The sequence below is a fragment of the Saimiri boliviensis genome, chromosome 2, assembly GCF_048565385.1.
Source record: "Saimiri boliviensis isolate mSaiBol1 chromosome 2, mSaiBol1.pri, whole genome shotgun sequence".
NCBI lineage: Eukaryota > Metazoa > Chordata > Mammalia > Primates > Cebidae > Saimiri > Saimiri boliviensis.
This window is the reverse complement of record NC_133450.1, coordinates 128,069,491-128,088,699: the sequence shown is the minus strand read 5'-3', so window position 1 is coordinate 128,088,699 and position 19,209 is coordinate 128,069,491. Positions and strand designations below refer to the sequence as shown.

At 51.5% G+C, this 19,209-nt stretch overlaps 1 protein-coding gene across 50 annotated transcripts in view; it reads right to left on the bottom strand.

Moving 5' to 3' along the window:
* Nucleotides 1-19,209, bottom strand: part of LOC104653481 (uncharacterized) — a 190,802-nt gene that overhangs the window by 13,846 nt on the left and 157,747 nt on the right. For 49 of the 50 annotated variants that reach the window (XM_074394266.1, XM_074394288.1, XM_074394261.1 and 46 more), the window contains one exon: nucleotides 1-19,209. This exon is cut by the window's left edge and continues 13,846 nt beyond it; it is cut by the window's right edge. The gene's annotated coding sequence lies outside the window, so the exon portion shown is untranslated. The other variant, XM_074394263.1, reaches the window with a different exon arrangement.

The window sequence follows — 19,209 nt, the reverse complement described above, 5'->3', positions numbered from 1 at the left end:
ACCAGAAACCAGTGGAGTCAAGTTTACAAAGTTCTGAGGGAAGGAACTAAGGGCCAAGAATGTGATGCTAAATTTACCCGTCATTCATCTCAAAGGCTCCATCCCAGCAACAAGAGCTGATAGGGAACCCTCTCTTCGACAGATGTTGAGAATTATTGGATAAAATGCAACCACAGCCAAAATCAATTGCCAAATAAACATGCAGCTGAAAGGCAAAATCCTCAGGTGTTAATGAAAAGAATTAGTTCGGAGCAACATGTTTGCAACCTGCCACTGAGGGACCTAGGGCATGCTGTGCTGGCTAGAGGCTCCTAGGGTCTGTAGTCAACTTCAAGTATAAGCAGGATGAAAAGACACAACTTTGGGTCCAGGAGAAGTTGATCCAGGAATGGAAAGGGGAACCAGAAAATTTTATAATGACCAGGGATGATGGGAGGGTTTGTCATTTCCAGGAGGTGGATAGAATGAGGTCTCCTGTGAGATAGCAAAGCCTCAGGACAAACATACGGTGAGGATTTATGCCAGCCATACATCTGGGACTCCTTAAGCCAACAAGATGAGTTGAAAAGTGGTACCAACTGGTAAATTCCTTGGGGTGCTAGGCAGCACCAAATGCAAACTCATGTGCCTAGAGATTGAAATGAAACAAAAACAGCTTAGTGCCCAACTGATGTAACCTCACAACACAAAGTTACAGAAACAATGAAGAAAAGCACCATCGTGAGAGTCAATAGAGTCAACAAAGAAAGGGGCTTATATCCTTAAAGCTGAGAGAAAGTATACAATAAGTATCTTTAAAGTGACTAAATAAATTAAAAAGAACTTGAAATCATAAAGGCCAAATAGAACAGAATGAAAAAAAAATTGACAGACGAGAAAAGGTGTAAAAGCAATGGTCAGACATTCTCAGAGCTAAAAGACCTCACGGAGTATAGTACCCCAAAGTCTTTCCAAAAAGGTTTGTGAAGATCATTAGATGAAATAATTCAGCCTGGCAGGGGCTGTAAAAGCTACATGGAGAAACCACACTAAAACAACTAGTGAAAGCCTCAATGCAAAAGACGGTGGACAATATCTAATAAATTTCTGAGAAAAACCAAGTAGGCTGAGACTTTTATACCTAGCTAAGCTGTCCCTTGTGTATAAAAGAAAGAGATACATATTCTCAAATGCACATGACTAAAGAGTATAGTGTCTATGAGCTATCCTCACAGAAACCATAAGATCAAGTCCATAGAGAGATAAATTAAAGTTAAAAACTAAAGAATGGAGATACCTCCGTTAAAAAACAAACAAACAAAAACCTTGTGGTCAGAAATGAATTCACTTAAACACAGAACTATGGCTAAACACCTGCAAGAATAACAGATCTAGAACCAATTGCAGATACTTATTCTGTAAAATTAAAATGTATAACTGAAAAAAAGCAGGAGGTAGCAAGTAATAAGAATGCTGACTTCTTTATCTTTCTGAACTAGGGATGAAATTGAAATAGTTAAAAAACAAAACAATCCCAATCACTTAATTTTTACACACTCATTTTTCTTAATTTTATAGGGATCTTTTAGAAGTTGCTACATCTGGTGGTAAAGCAAGAAACATAAATCAATCATTTCAATCTGCTTTAGCTTGTTCTTTACGATAAATTCAGTAAAATTATAGCTCATATATATATATATTTGGAGATGGAGTCTCGCTCTGTCACCCAGGCTGAAGTTCAGTGGCACAACCTCAGCTCACTGCAACCTCCGCCCCCTGGGTTCAAGCAATTCTCCTGCCTCAGCCACCTGAGTAGCTGGGATTACAGGTGCCCACCATGACACTCAACTAATTTTGTGTGTATGTGTGTGCTTTTAGTAGAGATGGGGTTTCACCATATTGGCCAGGCTGGTCTACAAACTCCTGACCTTGTGATCTGCCCGACTCAGTCTCCCAAAGTGCTGGGATTATAGGCGTGAGCCACCGCACCTGGCCTATGGTTAGCAGTTTTAATAAAATGATTAGGTACAGTGAGATCTCATATCTGTAAAATATCTTCTCTCTCTGTCTTTTCTTCTAATTGCATGTATGCTCAGACAGGTGTATGAAATTTCTAAAGTCCTTAATGGTTATTTCTGGGTGCACAGAGAATTGGACAATTTTCCCTCTTTTTCATTTAGATTTTTCCACATCACTTGAATTTTATCGTAAGCATGTGTCATTTTTATAAATATGGTAATAAGGTAGAATAATTATCTGTTTTGAAAAGAAAAACAAGAAATTGAAAATGCAACTGTCCTCTGTCCTTGAATTTGTGTGGCCTCTGGATCAACAGATGTGGTGAATCATCTTTCCAGTAAGTCTCCAAAAATGCTGAAATAATGCCCCTTCCCTGAATTTGTCAACATGTCTAGGAAGCCCTTCCTCGATGACAAGATTTAATAGTGAAAAAGGAGAGAACTATCTGTTATTTTTCTTTAAAAAAATACAAAACCCCAGAAGCATCATGGGCACCACCACTTCCTCAGTCATGGAGGTCTTGGGCACAGATCACATGCTTCTTCCCCAAGAATGCATTGGATGAGGAATTGGGTTGCTAGCAGCACCTAGCCATTAGTTCCAGGGGCACACACATGTTCAGGTGCACTGGTGTGGAACATGAGTATGGTGGCCCCTACATTGGCATCAGGTCCAAGAAGATAGCTGGTGAGATTTGATACCGAAGAGAGGTCGACCGTGTATTGGGCATCATTAAGCAATGCGAACTCACCACGGACAACCTCCCTCCGAATACCATGAGGTGGCACTGCTGACAGCATTCCTGCACCTTCTGCATAACCTGAGAAGCTTAGGAGTGGCCTGAGGGTGGACAGGACCCTGAGGATGAGTAGACCAGGTGGCTCAAAACCAGGCTCTCTGGCCAAGCCCAGGTTCACCAACCTGGAATTAGTGTGCACAGAAATACAACTTCCTGTGCTCAGCTGGCCATGCAGGTACCACTTAATAATGCAAAGATGTCAGCGGCACACGAGTCATTGGAAATGAAGCAAAGCACACATCTGCAAAAGCAGGCTAAGCACAGCCTCCTTAGCAAACCTGGGATCCCCTTAAAGGAATTCTCTGGAGGGTGTGGGGCTGCTACGGGTTAGTAAACCAGTGGTCACAGTCTTGTTTCTGTTGTCTTCTGTATCCCAAGGGCTAATAAAAGATGATTCTAGACGCCCAAGATTTAATTCCAAGGTTGAATTTGATAGGAATAAAAAAGAAGTCAGCCATGTGTATTTCAATCTTAACTTTTTAAAAAGTTACAGCATCCCAACCACCTCTCTCGATTTTCCTGAAGTTGGGAGTGCCCCAGGAAGTTGTCTTAGGGTCAGCCTGGACTCTAAAGTTAGGAAGTCAGTCACATGCATCCTCAAGGAAGTGCCTGCCACGGGTTCAGCCATCCAGAAACCTACCTTGGAAGCAGCACTGGCTCAGGACGCCCTCCGAGGCAGAATTTGACACTAAAAGAGAGGAGAGCCGTGTATGACTCGCTTTGATGAATCGAATTCATCACGGCCAGCCTCTCTCCAAGTACCATACGTGAACACTGGTGAGAAATCCACTGCCTGTCTTGCAGAGGTGGCCGCCCCCGTCGCGAGTCCTGTTAGGAATGGGTGGGATAGCGTTGGGTAGTGGGCCGAGCCGAGTGACATACACCCACATTAAGTGCATGCTCACCCGAGGCGCACTTACTTTAAGGGTGTGCTGAGGGCACTGCCTTCTCCCCAGCAGTGAGGGCGCAGTTCGTCCTCCCGGTCAAGAGAGGGAGCCGTTGCACAGCTCGCTAGCTCTCGACAGGAGAATCATGGCTGCTTCCCACAGCCACATCCCCTCCATGGAGCCTCCTAGGGAGAGACAGGATGCTGGGTATTAGAGGACGAGGTGACAGACCTAATACACCAGCACATGCTCTGGGAAGAAGGATTCAGTCACACACCCAGGAGAAAAGCTGGCCAGCATCAGGTCCCTCAACAGAAGACAACATGGCGTCCAACATCGTCAGAAGTCAGTACTTCAAGGAGGCTGTGACAGTGGCGCTACCAAGGCTGACTCATTGCATTTTAACTAACCGCACACCCCCAAGAGCACGTGTCATCCCAGTGCTCCGAGCAGCCACGGCAAGTCCGTGGCCGCTTCTCCAGAGTTGGTGGGTGCTCTGGAAACTCTTCCTGGGGTGGGAGTGGTGCTGAGGGTTGGTGACTAGGTGGCCCACAGGGTGAACACAGTGCACGCCCCTCTGGTCAACCAGTCACACACCCTGGACGGTGCTGACACCAACATCTCTTCTGGAAGTCGGCCTGGGGCCTGGGGAGTCTCTCTTCAAAGTCTTGTGAGGTGACGTTGGTGACAGAAGCACAGCTGATTCCCCAGTGGTGGCGAGACCCACGGACAGGCCTCCTACAGGTGCACGGGATGCTCGGGTAATCGGGCCAGGTGACTTACAGCTAGGTCAGTGCACTGTCTGTGGCCTGCCATCCATTCTTGGCTTTTCCACATGGTTGACACAAAGACTATTTTTCTTGAAGCTGCCACTGTGTCCAGGAAGTCCTTAGAGGTAGCATTTGGTACTGAAAAAAGTGTTGTCCGTGAATGATTCGTCATAAGTAAAGCGAATCCACCACGAACAACTTCTCTTCAAGTACCACAGAAAAGCAGAGACAAGACAGACAGGGGTTCCCTTCACGTCTCCAAGGGCCGTGGCTGCCAACCACCATCCTGTGGACAGAGTGGACACTGAGCATTAGTGAGGTGGCTGGCAGGTGTCCCAGGAACACCCTGGAGTCTGGGCAACCCTCCACTCACCTCCCCTGGAGGGGTGCTGGCACAGGTTCCCTTCCGTGGAGTCGAATCCACATGCGCAAGGTTTAGAAATGAGAAGAGGGAGGCTGCTTGTCGCAGGCCAGGCGCACTCCATGCTGTGTGGACCCCAGGGTTTCTTAACAGGGCTTTGGACTTCTCAACAGAGCACTTTTAGTTATCCATTAGGCACATCAAGGTTCCGGCCAAGCTCCCGCAGGGCCCACGGAACTCAGGAGGTACAGAGATAGCCCCCTTTTGCCACTGCAGATGCCCCTGGAGAGACTGCCTGGCTCAGGCACGCCAGCCCCCTGGTGGGTTCCCCGTCACTGCCCTGGGTGGAGTCTCTATCAACACCCTTGTGGTCAGAGTGATCCTTCCAACACAGACCATGCATCCCCTCCTGCTCATAACCCTTTCATATCCCCCATCTCACTCGGAATAAAACCCAGAGTTGTGCCTCTCCCATCTCAGATCCAGCGACTGCCAACAGCTCAGTTTAATCCCACTGGAACAGCTCATTTCAATCCCACTGGCCTTCTTGCTTTTTCTTAAAGGTGCCAGGGGTTTCTCCATGGGCCCTGCCCTCCTCCTGAAACGCTCCAACCCCAGATCTTCCTCTGGTCCACTCCACTGCATTCCCATCCCCATCCTCAGAGAGAGCTTTCCAGATCCCCGTATTTAATGCAAATGTCCACCTGCTTTTACTTCTTTCCGTCACCGTACCCTGCCTTCCCTTTCTCCATAAAACCTAGCAGCGAACAGAATCAGGTTGCCTAATTCATGTTATCAACCGTCTCTTCCACCAGAATGTAAAGTCCACATGAGCAAGGACTTGATTCGTTCACCGCTCTGTGCTAAGGTCCAGAATCACCTAGAATAGAGTGTGCACGCCATCATTGTTTACGGAATGACCAAGGCATTCTCTGTTATTTGATCAATCCATGAACCATGCAGTTATGCTAAAAACAAAAGAATCTGATTTTTTTTTTTTTTAAGAGAGACATTTAAAGAAACCATGGTGGCCAAAGCAGCCAACCCTCTCAACAGCAATTATGGCCCCAGGCAGGACACAGGACTCTTGCGGGAGAATGACCCGAGGGAGACGCCTTGGAAACAAAGCTCGGACTGCTCAACAGACTCTCCACAGACTCGAAAAGACGTGGGTGCCGTATCTCCCCAGAGGTTGGGGCTGCTTCCAGAAACCCTTCCCCACCAAGACATGATGCTCAAGAAGTCTGCTCTAGAACAAAAAGCAATAATGATGACCCATTCCGTATCAGTCAGTCCTGCTGATGCCAGTCACACTACCTCACCAACATTTCTCCAGGGATTCATCTTACCAAGGGTGAGCGTCACTTGGAGCAGGCAACAGACTTCTTGTGTGAATGGGCTTCTCACTGGTCAACCTCCCCCAATAATGTGGTGCAGACACCAACGCCCCTTCCAGAAAATCACAGCCTTGGAAGCAGCCACCTTCCTCAGAGATTCGACTCTGGTCCTGGGTGTGGCACGTGAGGAAGTTCGTGCCCTGTGATCGCAGGTTCACATACATACCTTGGGTGGGAAGTGAAGCCAGGCCCTCCTCCCTGAAGGCGGGACGCTGTCCGGGAGGCCCTCCAAAGCAGTATTTGATACTGAAAAACTGGATGTCCCTGTATGATTCGTCATAAATAAAGCGAACACAGCAGGGATAACCACTCTTCAAGTACCGAAGCCTGATGCTGACGGCCCACGTCTTCACCAGAGTCCGCCTTCCCTCCAGCTAGTCTGCCTGAGGATGAATTGGGGACAGAAAGTTAGGAGAGTCGAGGGGTGCACACTGTCAATCAAGCCAACCATGCATTCCTGCCCCTGGAGAGGGGCAAAGGGCGAGAACACGTTCCAGAAAGCTTCCCCGGCAAGATCCATATGCAAACATGGCAGCAGCCCTCCCTCGTGAGACTCAGCATAGAGAAAGCAAAGCCAGCAAGGAGGTCCTTGCAAGTGCCAGACGACAGCACCGCACAGGAAACCACCACCTATTCTTCCAGGCTGATGTGGCCTCCAGGAGAAGTCACTGGATAGGTAGGGACTGTGGATCAGTTGACATGCATCATTTGTAAAATGCACGTTCTCTGATCAACCATCCATTCCCCTATCATGCACAGGGCCCTGTCCCTAGGTCAGAGTCCTGCTGAGGATCCTCTCCAGGAAGTTTGTCCTGAAAAACAGCAGTCCAACATGATGAGCCACAAACCCAGGCAAGGCCCCAAGGTCTGCCTCGACGCTGCTCTGCCCCTGAGGCCTCGAGAACCTGGAGGCCACAGCTCGGGGCACTGTGAGGCTTACTCCTAAGGAAGGCACAGGCTCTGCCATGGGCCATTCTTTCAAGTATTTGGGGAGGCACTGACACCAACGTCCCCTTTAATAATTCCTTGCAATTACGTCCAGGAAGGTGATGCCGAGTTGCATTTGTAACAGAGGAAGCATCGCTGAGGGAACGTGCTGTGGACGAGACCTCTCCAGGTGTGGCAGAGGAGTCCCCTGCCTCCTCTTGTAAGTCGCCTGGTTACTGAGGGTAAAGGACAAAGGAAGCCTGTGACCTGGCTTCACAACTTGTCCTGTGGCCTCTGGCCCAGCAGCACCTCTTGGACTGCGGCCTGGCGCCAATGGCAGGAGCCGTTCCCTGGGGTTGCCCTCCCTTCTGTGGGTGACCTCATGGACCGGCTGTGTGGATGATGGGAACTAATGGGCCATTTAATAGGAATCATCAATCCAGCCCTCCCTCTTCCTGGGACACAGAGTGGGGCTGAGCACTGAAGTGGTCTTGCCCAGAAGTCCCCCAAGGACGAGTTGCTCGGGCCAGCAGACACTGGGCATCGTCAGCAGACCATTCCAGGTACCTCATCATGGTGCTGACACAGGTCTCCTCTCTGGCGGTGGGACACCCCCACACATTTTTCCACCGCACAGGAATGAGGTCCCCTGTGTGGTCTTTGTCATGAACAACACAGGAGCACTCCGTCGGTTCCTCAGCAAGCCCTATACCACGACACCAAGGACAGCGTCGGCACCCCCAGCCCCCAGCCAGAGCCTGCAGCACCTCCCGGGCTTCTCCTGAGGGCGGGATGAATTCTCTGGGTCAGTGGTACACGGAGCACATTCATCCACAAAGCTCACGTCTCTGCGTCACCTCTGCGCACAGACCTCAGGCGAAGCTGACGGTTTTCTTACTGCGAAGCTAGCACCTGCGGCATCCATCCTGAACTGACTCCACGCAGGGACCCCAGCGTGCTGGCCTCCTCAGATGGGACAAAGCCATTGAGGCAGAGGGTGGTGGGGTTTTATAGCCGCTCCGGGACGCTGCCCCACACAGAGACCACATGCTGAAGGGGCTGGAGCCTGGCACCACAGTCCTCCACTTTGTTAGTCTGTTTTCATGCTGCTGATAAAGACGTGCCCGAGATGGGGTAATTTATAGAGGTTTGATCAGACTCACAGTTCCACGTGGTTGGGGAGGCCTCAGTCATGGCAGAAGGTGAGGAGGAGGAAGTCAGGCTTACGTGGATGGCAGCAGGCAGAGAGAGAGCTTGTGCAGGGAAACTCCCCCTTACAAACCATCAGATCGCGTGAGACTTATTCACTATCACGAGAACAGCACGAGAAAGACTGGCTCCCATGAGTCAATTACCTCCCACCGGGACCCTCCCACAACACATGGGAATTCAAGATGAGATTTGGGTAGGGACATTGCCAAACCATATCATCTACCAAACTGGGGATCAGGGACAGCCTCCCTTCTCCATCACCAGGGGACATGCTGGAGTCCATGTTCTCCTCCCAAACTGGGTGCTGCGTGCAGGAAGCCCTCTGAGGCAGCAGCACAGAGCCAGAGTCGTTAGCTGCGTGGTCTCCCTCAGGAAGGAGTGCAGGGAACCTGGCACTGTGCCAGTGTCTTTGAGCACCAAGCAGAGGAACAGGAGACCCCACCAGGCCAGCTGGCAGAGCCTCAGGGAAGCTGACCTGAGGAGGAAGTGGGCACTAGGCCAGTGGCCTGGGTGAGGAGCAGGAACAGAGCCCGAGTCAGCCTGCCCTTCACTCAGCTGCGGGGGTGCTGGCTTCACCCAGGGAGCCACCCTGGGCCAGATCCAAGCCTGGAAAACAGACTGTCCTCAGAGGCGTCCGCATGGAGGAGTCAGTCACCTCTCCACAAGTGTCCCAGTGGAGCGGTGAACCCTGTCCTCACCCCCGGAAAGCCACCCTGAAAAGCACTGGGTCCAGAGGGTCCATCCCAAGGAGGGACCTAGCCCTGCGGCTAAGCTGCAGGCCCAGCTGCTGCGGGGAGGCACAGGCTGGCATTCAAAGCGGAGGCAGCCTCATTGAAATCGTAAAAGCACATCGCGTTCACAGCAAACACAGCAAAGCGACCCAGGGCTCTCCCCCCAACCGGCCTCACTTCCAGGAAGCTTCCCTGACGAAGCTCGGAGCCAGGGCGGGGGCTCTCAGCTCACACAAGGCACACACTCTCACGTCTCCTGTGGGGCGGCCCTCCGAGGCAGAGTCTGATATTCAAAAAGAGGTTAACCATGTATTATTCATGATGAATGAAGCGAACATAACACGGATAACCTCTCCTCAAATATCCTCGAATAGTTCTCTAACGAAACCATGGCCTCTTCCCCACCGCGGTCTTTGCCTCCAGGAGATTCTTCTCAGGATGAGCTGAATCCCGGGGTTGGGAGGGAGGTGCTGGCACCCTGCAAAGAAAGCACAGGAGCTGGCGGCAGCCATCCCTTCTCTCAGTCTCAGAGCCCAGACGGCCCCGACACCAAAGTCCAAACCCTGACGTTGGAACCATGCTCAGAAAGGCTTCTAAGGCAGGTTCTGTTAAAAAAAAAAAAAAAAAGAAAAGCCTCCTCCAGGGATTCCTGAAAGATGGGGTTTGATGATGAGAAGCCAGCAGACGAACAACGTCAGAGACAGCAAAGCCATCATGAAGAATTCTGCTTCTGATAAAACGGGGTGTCACTGATCCCTGAAGACAGGGTCCCTATCGCAAAGATGGTCTCAGTTCCTGGAATTTCCTCCTGAGGACTGCCTGGAAATGGAGGGTCACAGAATTCCATGGCCCAGGACATCAATAACACATAAGCTCACTGTTGACCCACACCTGACACGCCTTGCAGCAGGTTGACACCAGCGGCCCCTCCCTGAGGCAGGTCCTGTATCCAGGAAGCCCTCTGAGGCATGATTTGATTTTAAAGAAGAATCATCTCAGGATACTTATGCATGGGAAGGTGAGCCTGTCACAGATAACCCTTGTTCACAAACAGAAGCACGGCAGGTTGACGCTGAGCTGTGCTCTCGTGAGGGACGGCATATGCCGTGTCGGGGGACAGGGGACACACCTCACAAGGGAAGCGCCTGCTCTCCAGCCCTGAACCGCTGCAAGGGAAGTCCACAGACCGGTGGCATTAGCATCACTTGAGAACTTGCTAAAAATGCAGAATCTTGGTCCCTGAATCAGAATCTGCTTTTTAACAAGATCCCTAGGTGATGAAAATCTTAGGAGCATTTTTAAAGTCTGAGAAACACTACTCTAGCTAACAATTCCTACGCATACACACACACACACACACACACACACACACATGCCAGAGGTGCTGTCCATCACAACTTACTCCATTGGAGTCTGTCTAAGATGTGGCAGTTCCCAAGGAAGTCACGAAGCCATCCACCAAGAATAATCCCAACACCCAACAGGCAACTGCTTGGGAGCTACCAAAAAGTAGTAGCGGTAACAGGAAAAGTACTGAGTTTTGACTAACGTTTGCATCCCCTACAGGAAGTCTTTCACGCTCAGAATGAAGGCTAAAGATGGGAGAGACTGGACCCGATGCCCAGGTCCACCATCCATCTAGAGAGATGTTTGACCCTGGCATCTCTCTAAGGAATTCCTCGTGGCTAAGATTTAATAACAAGAAGAGAAAGACAGATGAAATAATTGTGAACATCTTCCAATAAAACGATATGGCACCAAGCCCCTAAGTGGCATCTCCACCCAAAAGCTAGCATTAGTCCAAGAAAACACACTGGTGGCTTGCATTCTGGGGTCACCGGATTCATGATTACAGGTCAACAATAGTCACACTCCATGGTGGGGCAGGCACCCATGTCCCCTCGCTGAAGTCAGCATTGTGCTTTCAAAAATTTCTGAAGCAAATCTGGATACTAAAACAATGGTTGTCCGATATTAATCATCATAAATATAGAGACCATACCACAGACAGCCATTCTTTAAGCACCAAAGTATAGCGCCATCAAGAAGAGCTGGGCATCTCCGAAGTTGGTCTCTCTTCAAGAACGTTCTTCTCAGGTAGTCCAGACAATGAGGATTAGCAGGTCAGCTTCACACACTGAGAGTCAAGCCCACGCCTGGGGGTCAGTCACACACTCGGGCAGAGAAAAGGGGTCTGGCCCCAATGATTGTCTCCTGAGATTGGCTTCATGTCCAAGAAGTGCCTTGAAGAAGCAGGATTTGATAAGTCGCCTGAACGCTGGGTCACCCACAGCACACACCCATGGCCAATACAAATCCCTGGCAGCACCAAGGAGCCCGGTGGCCCCTTGCCAAGCTGGTCCCGCCTCCGAGGTTCTGAGGTTAGGGCACAAGTGTCCCCAGCACAAACCAACTGCACGCACCCTCATCCCCACCCAAGCGTGGATCCCTGGGAAGGGCTGATGCGTGTATCCTTCAGAGAAGTCGTCATGGCGTCCAGGAAGTCTGCCGAGGCAGGATTTGATACTCAAAAAGAAATTGTCCTTGTATGATTCATCATAAATAAAGCGAACACATCAAGGATAATTTCTCCTCAGGTATGAAACAGCGGCAGGGACAGGAACACCACCACCTCCAGGTCTTTGGCTCAAGGTTGGATGGTGACTGCTGCGTGACAAACCCAGTCATGCATGCGCTCATGCACACACACCACGCGCACACACACAGGCAGGCACAATGCATGCACCACGTGTGACCTTCTCTTTAAGCACCAGGGAAGCAAGATGTCATAGAATCCTCACTCAGCTTGGCATCCTCGCTCAAGAGTCCTTAAACATGTGGATAGCAGCTGAGGTCAAGAATCCAGGGACTGTCTCTCTTAAACAGATAAAATGCTCTTGGCACCCCTGCTGACCCCCACTGCATGTGGCATTGTGTTTCAAAAGCCATCATGAGAACAGCCTAGCTGCCAAGCATCAAGAGTGTCACTACCCCCATCATCAACACCGTGCATGCTCGGGGCTTGACAGTCCATTCCACACCTGACGAAGGGTTTGACCTCCCTGTCGTGACATTGTTCCAAAATGTCAAGGAGAGATTTTAGTGGTCAGACCACCACCACCACCACCACCACCAATGACAGCTTCACAGCACACAAGGGTCCTGGCTACACCTGCGAAGCGCTGACCACTGGGCTCTGCTCCCAGCCATGTACAAGTCTTAACTGGTTCAGCCCCAGCAGCCCCATGAGGTAGACGCCGATGTGACTCCCCCGTAACACGTGAGACAACAGGCACAGCACGATGAGATCCTGGCCCAAGGTTGCACAGTTAGTAAATGTCAGAGGTGGGATCCAAACACAGGAAATCGGGCTCCAGAGTCTGCGCTCTTGATACTGAAAAAGTGGATGACCCTGTACGATTCGACATGAGCAAAACGAACAGGACAGGGCTAACCACTCTCCAAGTACCAAAGGTCAGCACGGAAAAGCAAGCCGCTGCCTTGGTGGACTTGGGATGTCTTCAAGGCACGGTCCTGGGGATGAATTAGACGCTGAGGGTTAGTGGACTGGGTCACACACCCCAAGCAGAACATGCACACTCACATACCGAGTACCAGCAGGGACCGCAGAGCCACTGCCTGCCCTGGCGCCACCCCGGCCATCAGCCCAGGCTGGTGACTGCCTGCTCAGGAAGCAGGGACCCAGACCGCACATGTCGTACATGCTTTTGGCCCCACCCACACTTAACCAGGAAAGCGGATGTCCCAGAGGCCACTGCCTTCCCTAAAGTCGCCCGTGTGCCTGTGAAGTCCTCTCTGTGACATGGGGACCCATGAGCGATTTGCCACACACAAAACGGATACACACGGTCATGCACACACATACCGCATCCCTTGCTGAGTGTGGGCTGGGTCCAAGACAAGGTTTGATACTCACAGAGAGCTTGCCCTTGTATATTCCATGTCAATAAACCGAATATACAAAGGGCAACCTCGCTTTAAGTACCAAACAATAGCACTGGGCAGGTTCCTCGCTATCATTCACGGGGCGGCCTTGTCTCCCGGGGTTCATCCTGGGTGGGGGAGGTGGGAGACGCAGGATCAGCAGACCAGATGGCAAACACCACCTGCCGGCTGTGTGCCCACCGGTCAGCTCTCCATCCCAGGGGGCCCAGGAAGGGGCAGATGCCAGCCCCCCTTCACTGGAATCAGCCTCATTTCCAGGCATCACTCCAGATTAGGACTTGTTCCCAAAAAGGAAAGCCACCCCACGGGCTTTCCTGGGCACACACAGAACTCAGCTTCTCATTTCTACGGGAACTCCCTTGGGCGGGACCACCATCTCCTCCCCAGTGTGGGCACCTCTCCAGGAAGTTTTCCTACAGATGCACTCAGCACCGAGGTCCAGGGATTGGATGAATTTATGCCCCTGACAAAGCAAAGACCCTATGGTCACCATTCCTCCATCCATCTCACAGAGGCGTTGACATCAGTGTCACTCCCCATGCCAGCCCTTGCCCCACCCTTGCCAAAGGCTGGCATCCTGCCCTGAAGCCATGCTAAGAAAGAGCTCATGGCCAACAGTCGTCGAAACCACGTACCCCCGAGTAACTGAGGAAGCCAACCCACAGCCCTTTCCCCACAGTGGCCTCTCCCTCTAGAAGTGGAGAGGAGCGGAAGCCGCCTGGTCCAGGTGGCAGGTGGTGGACTCATTACCCGGGCGTGGTGCTCACCTGTCTTCAGCAGGGCGTTCACTTTCCTCGGGCTGAGGCTTCTGCGAAGGCCCTTCCTGAAACTGGCCTCGGTTCCAGATGACCCCCATGGCAGTCAGGGTGTAAAAAGCCGGCAGCCCATGCCCCAGGGAGTGTCTCCACAAACACAGAACCACAGCCCCTTTCCCAGGCCGCCATCCTAGGCATGAGCAGAAATCCAGCAGTCAGAGGCGAGGCGCAGACGTGGAGGCAGAAGCAGGCGCCCTCTGACCTCCCACATTCACGCACCTGGCGCAGGGCTGACAGCTCCTAGGGCTCATCCCCAGCGGTGCCTTCATGGGTGATCACAAACGACAAACAGAAACAAACCACTCTTACAGTTTCAGCCTGGGAACTGCAAGCTGGACCATGAACACTCAAGCATCAAAAAAAAAAAGCACTGATGAGCACCACTTCAGTCCCTTCCCCAAGTCAACACCACCCCCAGGAAGCCCTCCTGGAGCTGGCCTACCAGGATGGAAAACAGCACAGACAAAGCCAGTGCTCTGTGGTCCATCCTCACTCCTGTGTTACCCTTGAAATGGTCCTAAAGCCAGGTCTCCTTCTAAGGCTGATGCTGAGAACAGAAAGCCTTCTGGGTGTGACCTGATACCCACAAGAGGCAGATCCATGTGTGATTTATCCTTAACAAAGCAAACCACCATTAAACTCAGTGCACACAAAACAATACGTTCTCTCCCACTGCCTCCAGGGAGTCCACCGGAAGAACCAGCACTGAGGACAGAGGCAAAACCCAGGGGCGGCGTCACAGCCAAGTTCACGTCCCGGACAGGGAAGCCAGGCCATACCTGAGAGGGGCTGAGATCCACGGCTTTGTCCTGCAGATGAGCAGGGTCCGAGCGCCTTCCTCGACAGAGTTTGATACGCAAAGAAGAGTCTCCCCCGTATATTCACCATTAATCAAGTGAACACACAAGGGTATCCTCTCTTCAAGTACCAAAGAGTGGCTCAGAGCGTTGTTCAAAGAGCAGGTAAGGACCGCGCTGGGTCTTCGCCAGAGTGGACATCTCCCCCTGCGAGGCCTGAGATCATGAGGGAGGGGACAGGTGACAAGCCCCATCTGGCTGACCTAGAGCTGGGCCATGCACCTTGCATGCTGTGGCCTGGCCCTGAGAGGTGGCGCATCCAGGACTCCCTGCAGGTGAGATGGGCTTCTAAACAAGGAAGCGAGTGGGCATGACTATCCATGCACTCAGCATGCATGGCTGAACCTGCTTCAAATACCCACAGGCTACGTGGACAGTGGAGCCAAGGCCTTTCTCCATGGGGGAGCAGGGTGCGAGAGCTTAGCTCGGAAGACATGGACTTGCCGGAGAAGAAGGCGTCTGCAGGCATTCTCAGAGCTGAAGAGTGCTGAGACCCTCTCCCTCCTTTGAGGCTGGTGGTCTCAGAGATGACCAGATCCAAGAATGTGTCCCCGTACCTGCCTTGAAACAAACAAAAAGAGGGCCCCAGCGTCAGACTCTAGGGACAAAGCAGTCCTGAAGACCAAACACCGCTACCCACCCGAGGCACACTCAGGTGCACCTCCACTGGACAATGTGCTCCAAGGACTGCCCACTGGGGTTCAGCGACCGTCCCAGAGGACACGGGCAGGGAGCTCTGCCAGTCACTTGCCTTAGAACAGCCTGACATCCATGTCCCTCCCTCAAGGCTGACGCTCTCTCAGGGATGGAGACTGCCAGGCAGTGGTAGCTCGGGGGAGCCACAGGTGAGTAGCAGCAGCGGCTCGGCACGGCTGCGTGCTCCACCATCCACCGTTCATTCATGTGTCCAGAGAGGTACGAGGTTCGTGCCAGAAGCAGGAAGCCTCCTGGGTGTGACTTGGTATTGAGAAGAGGCAGATCCACATGTGTTTTATCCTTAAGTAAGCAGACCACCATTAAACTCAGTGCACACAGAAAAATCCCTCCTCTCTCACTGCCTCCAGGGAGTCCACAAGAAGAACCAGCACAAAGGGCAGAGGCAGAACCCAAGGGCCAGGATCACAGCCAAGCTCACGTTCCCGCACAGGGAAGCCAGGCCGTACCTGAGAGGAGCTGAGATTCGCAGCTTTGTCCTGCAGACGAGCAGGGTCTGAGCGCCTTCCCCGACAGAGTTTGATACGCAAAGAAGAGTCTCCCCCGTATATTCGCCATTAATCAAGTGAACACACAAGGGTATCCTCTCTTCAAGTACCAAAGAGTGGCTCAGAGCGTTGTTCAAAGAGCAGGTAAGGACCGCGCCGGGTCTTCGCCAGAGTGGACATCTCCTCCTGCGAGGCCTGAGACCACGAGGGAGGGGACAGGTGACAAGCCCCATCCGGCTGACCTAGAGCTGGGCCCTGCACCTTGCATGCTGGTTTTCCAGCCATGCAGTTGACTTTACTTCCCCTCTTTTGGACATGATTGGCTACCAAAAGACAGGCAATCCTGTACCATTTGAAATAATGTAAATGTAAAATGGCTGAAACCCCTTTAGGGCCTGCAGAAACACCCTGGAAGAAGAACCCCTGCCTCTGCACAAAGCCACTGCCTCCAGGAAGTCTTCCTGGTGAACACTGGCTAAGGGAGGTTAAAAGATGCAATAACACGCGTCGTTAAAGAAAAAAGAGAAACAGAAGTCCAACACGCTCCGTGATCAACCACCCATTCACAAAGCAAGAGACAGCACTGTGACAGGTGTCCTTTCTCCTGAATTTGGCATTGTATTCAGAAAGCCATCTGGGCAGTTAAGTCGTTACTCAGAAGTTTTCATCTAGGGCAAGATTTGCCAAAGGAAAATGAGACGCTCATGGGCCAACTCTTTCTGAGTAAACAGATACTAAACATCAGGAATCCAAGGGTCTTTCCGTCGGCAGGGATCCCTACGGAGCACCTATGCCCAGAGAGAACAGTGAGGCTTACAGGTCCCAGAAGCAGGTCCTGTAGGCGCTCGGAGCCTCCTTCCTGTGGACTGGCCTTCCCTCAAGTGGACAGTGATGTCCAACAGTCACTCCGAGGATGGGCTGGATATGGAGAGTGGGTAGACCAGATGACCCACATCTAAACTCCACACTGACTTCGCTGATGACCATTCTTTCATGTATTTGGGAGATGCACTGACCCCAAGACCTCTTCCCAGAGGCTGGCCTCCTGCCAGAGCAGCAGCCCATGGGTGCTTTGTGATGAGCAGGGCCCATCAAGGGAGGCCCTTTGTTCTTGCTTGGTTTTTTTAACCTGTTTTTTGAGACAGGGGTCTCACTCTGTCAGCCAGGCTGAAGTGCAGTAGCACGATCTCAGCTTACTGCTACCTCCCAACTCCCAGAGTCACCTGATCCTCCAGCCTTGACCTCCCGAGTACGGGGGTCACAGGCGCACACCACGACGCCTGGCTAATTTTTTTTTTTTTTTTTTTTTTTCAGAGACCAGGTTTTGCCAAGTTGCCCAGGCTAGTTTTGAACTCCTGGACTTAAGCAATCCACCGTCTCAGCCTCCCAAAGTGCCAGGATTATAAGCATGAGCCACCGTGCCCGGCCAAGGCAGGCTCTTTTTTCTGAGCAGAGCTGGTGCTCTGAAAAGAAAACCCTATATCAGCTCCAAAGTCAGCATCTCTTCCAGAAAGTTCTTGGAAGAACGCATGAGATGAGGAGGGTCAGAAAACCAGGTCACAAACAGCAAGAAAGAGGCACGTGCCCTGTGGTCAGCCATCTGCACCCCAGGGCTGTCCTGGCCAAGGTTGCCAGAGTCACCCTTGTTCCCAAAAAGCCTTCCCAGGCAGGATTTGCTCCCCAGAGAGAGTTTGGCCTTGTATAACCATTGCAAGTCAAGCGAATGCGTGAAGGATTACTTCTCCTCAAGCAGCAAAGATGGCCGTGACAGGAAAGCCACCTTCACTGTGACTAAGTTGGCACCAGCTCCAGGAGCAAGCCTGAGACACACAGACTGGATGGCAGGGTGGGAGCGGCACACCAGGGCGTGACGTGCAGGCCTGCGGGTGAATCACACGTCTATTCTTTCCATAGCCCCTGAAGCTGTGCCCCTTCCTGAAATTGACAGCCCACTCAGGTATTCTCTAAGGCACAACTAGTCACAGAAAAAGAGGTTCATTCCAGAAAACGCATCGCAAACATGGTTAAACACACAGAGAACAAACTTCGTTCAAGGTCAACGAGGTGACACTGAAAACACAGTCTTGTAACAACACATTACGTATGTGCTGAGGGATGCGAGCAAGCAGCAGAGAAGCTGACGGCGCATTTCACACAAAGTACAGTTCTGTGCCCATCTGTCCTGTACCCGGGAGGGGTACAGAGAGCATCCCCTCTTCCATGGCAACTTCACGTCCTCCGAGGTTTTCAAAGCAGCATTTGATACTGAAAACGTGGATTTTCCTCTATGATTAATCATAAATAATGTACTCATAGAAGGAGAATCTACCTTTTAAATACCAAAGAAGGCTTCCATCCAGGAAAATGCGCACCTGGGCTTGATTCATCAGAAGTGAAGTCTGATGGGGCAAACGAGCTTCCGCGGAAGAACTGGAACCACAGGACCCACAATTTCATCTTCACCACGTTCGCTGGCGTCTCAAGATGGTTCTGGGCGGGTCGTGTGGCCCACCATCTCTGCACCTACTCAGGCCCTCCGGTTTCTTCCGGAAACACTTCCAAAGCAGCATTTGATACTGAAAACATGGATTTTCCTCTATGATTAACCAAGAATCACGTAAACATAGAAGGAATATCCACGTTTTAAATACCAAAGAAAGACTGGGCTCTGGAAAGGACACATCTGAGAGCAGTTCATGGAAAATGGAAGCAAAACAGCAAAGCAACTCTTTCTCAGTCCCATGGTGTGGCCATGACAGCGCTCCACGGCCTGCGCGCCGAGCTGGCTCCTCAGCGAAAGGGGGCTTCTAAAGGTGATGGTCAGCAGACATATGGCACGAACTCAGCACATGTTCTGCAGTCCACCACCTTTCCACTTACCCAGGAGGGCTCAGCCCCGCCTCGCTTCCCTGATGGAGGCTTCAGTCCAGCCATGTTCCCAAGGCAGCATTTGATACTGAAAACGTGGATTTTCCTCTATGATTAACCACCAAACACGTAACCATAGAAGGAAAATCTACCTTTTAAATACCAAAGAAGGTCTCATCCCAGAAAGCACGAACCTACGTACAATCCATCAAACACAAAGTCACACGGCACAGAGGAGAGTGTTTGGCCACAGAGCTCAGCCGCTCAGCTGGGCGGGTGGCTTGCGACAGGGGTCTCCTCAAGACGGGCGGGTGGTCCGCAGACATATGGCAGGAATTCAGCACATGTTCTGGGGTCCACTGACTTTCCACTTACCCTGGAGGGGGGTAACTTTACTGTCTCTTCCCTGATGGTGGTTT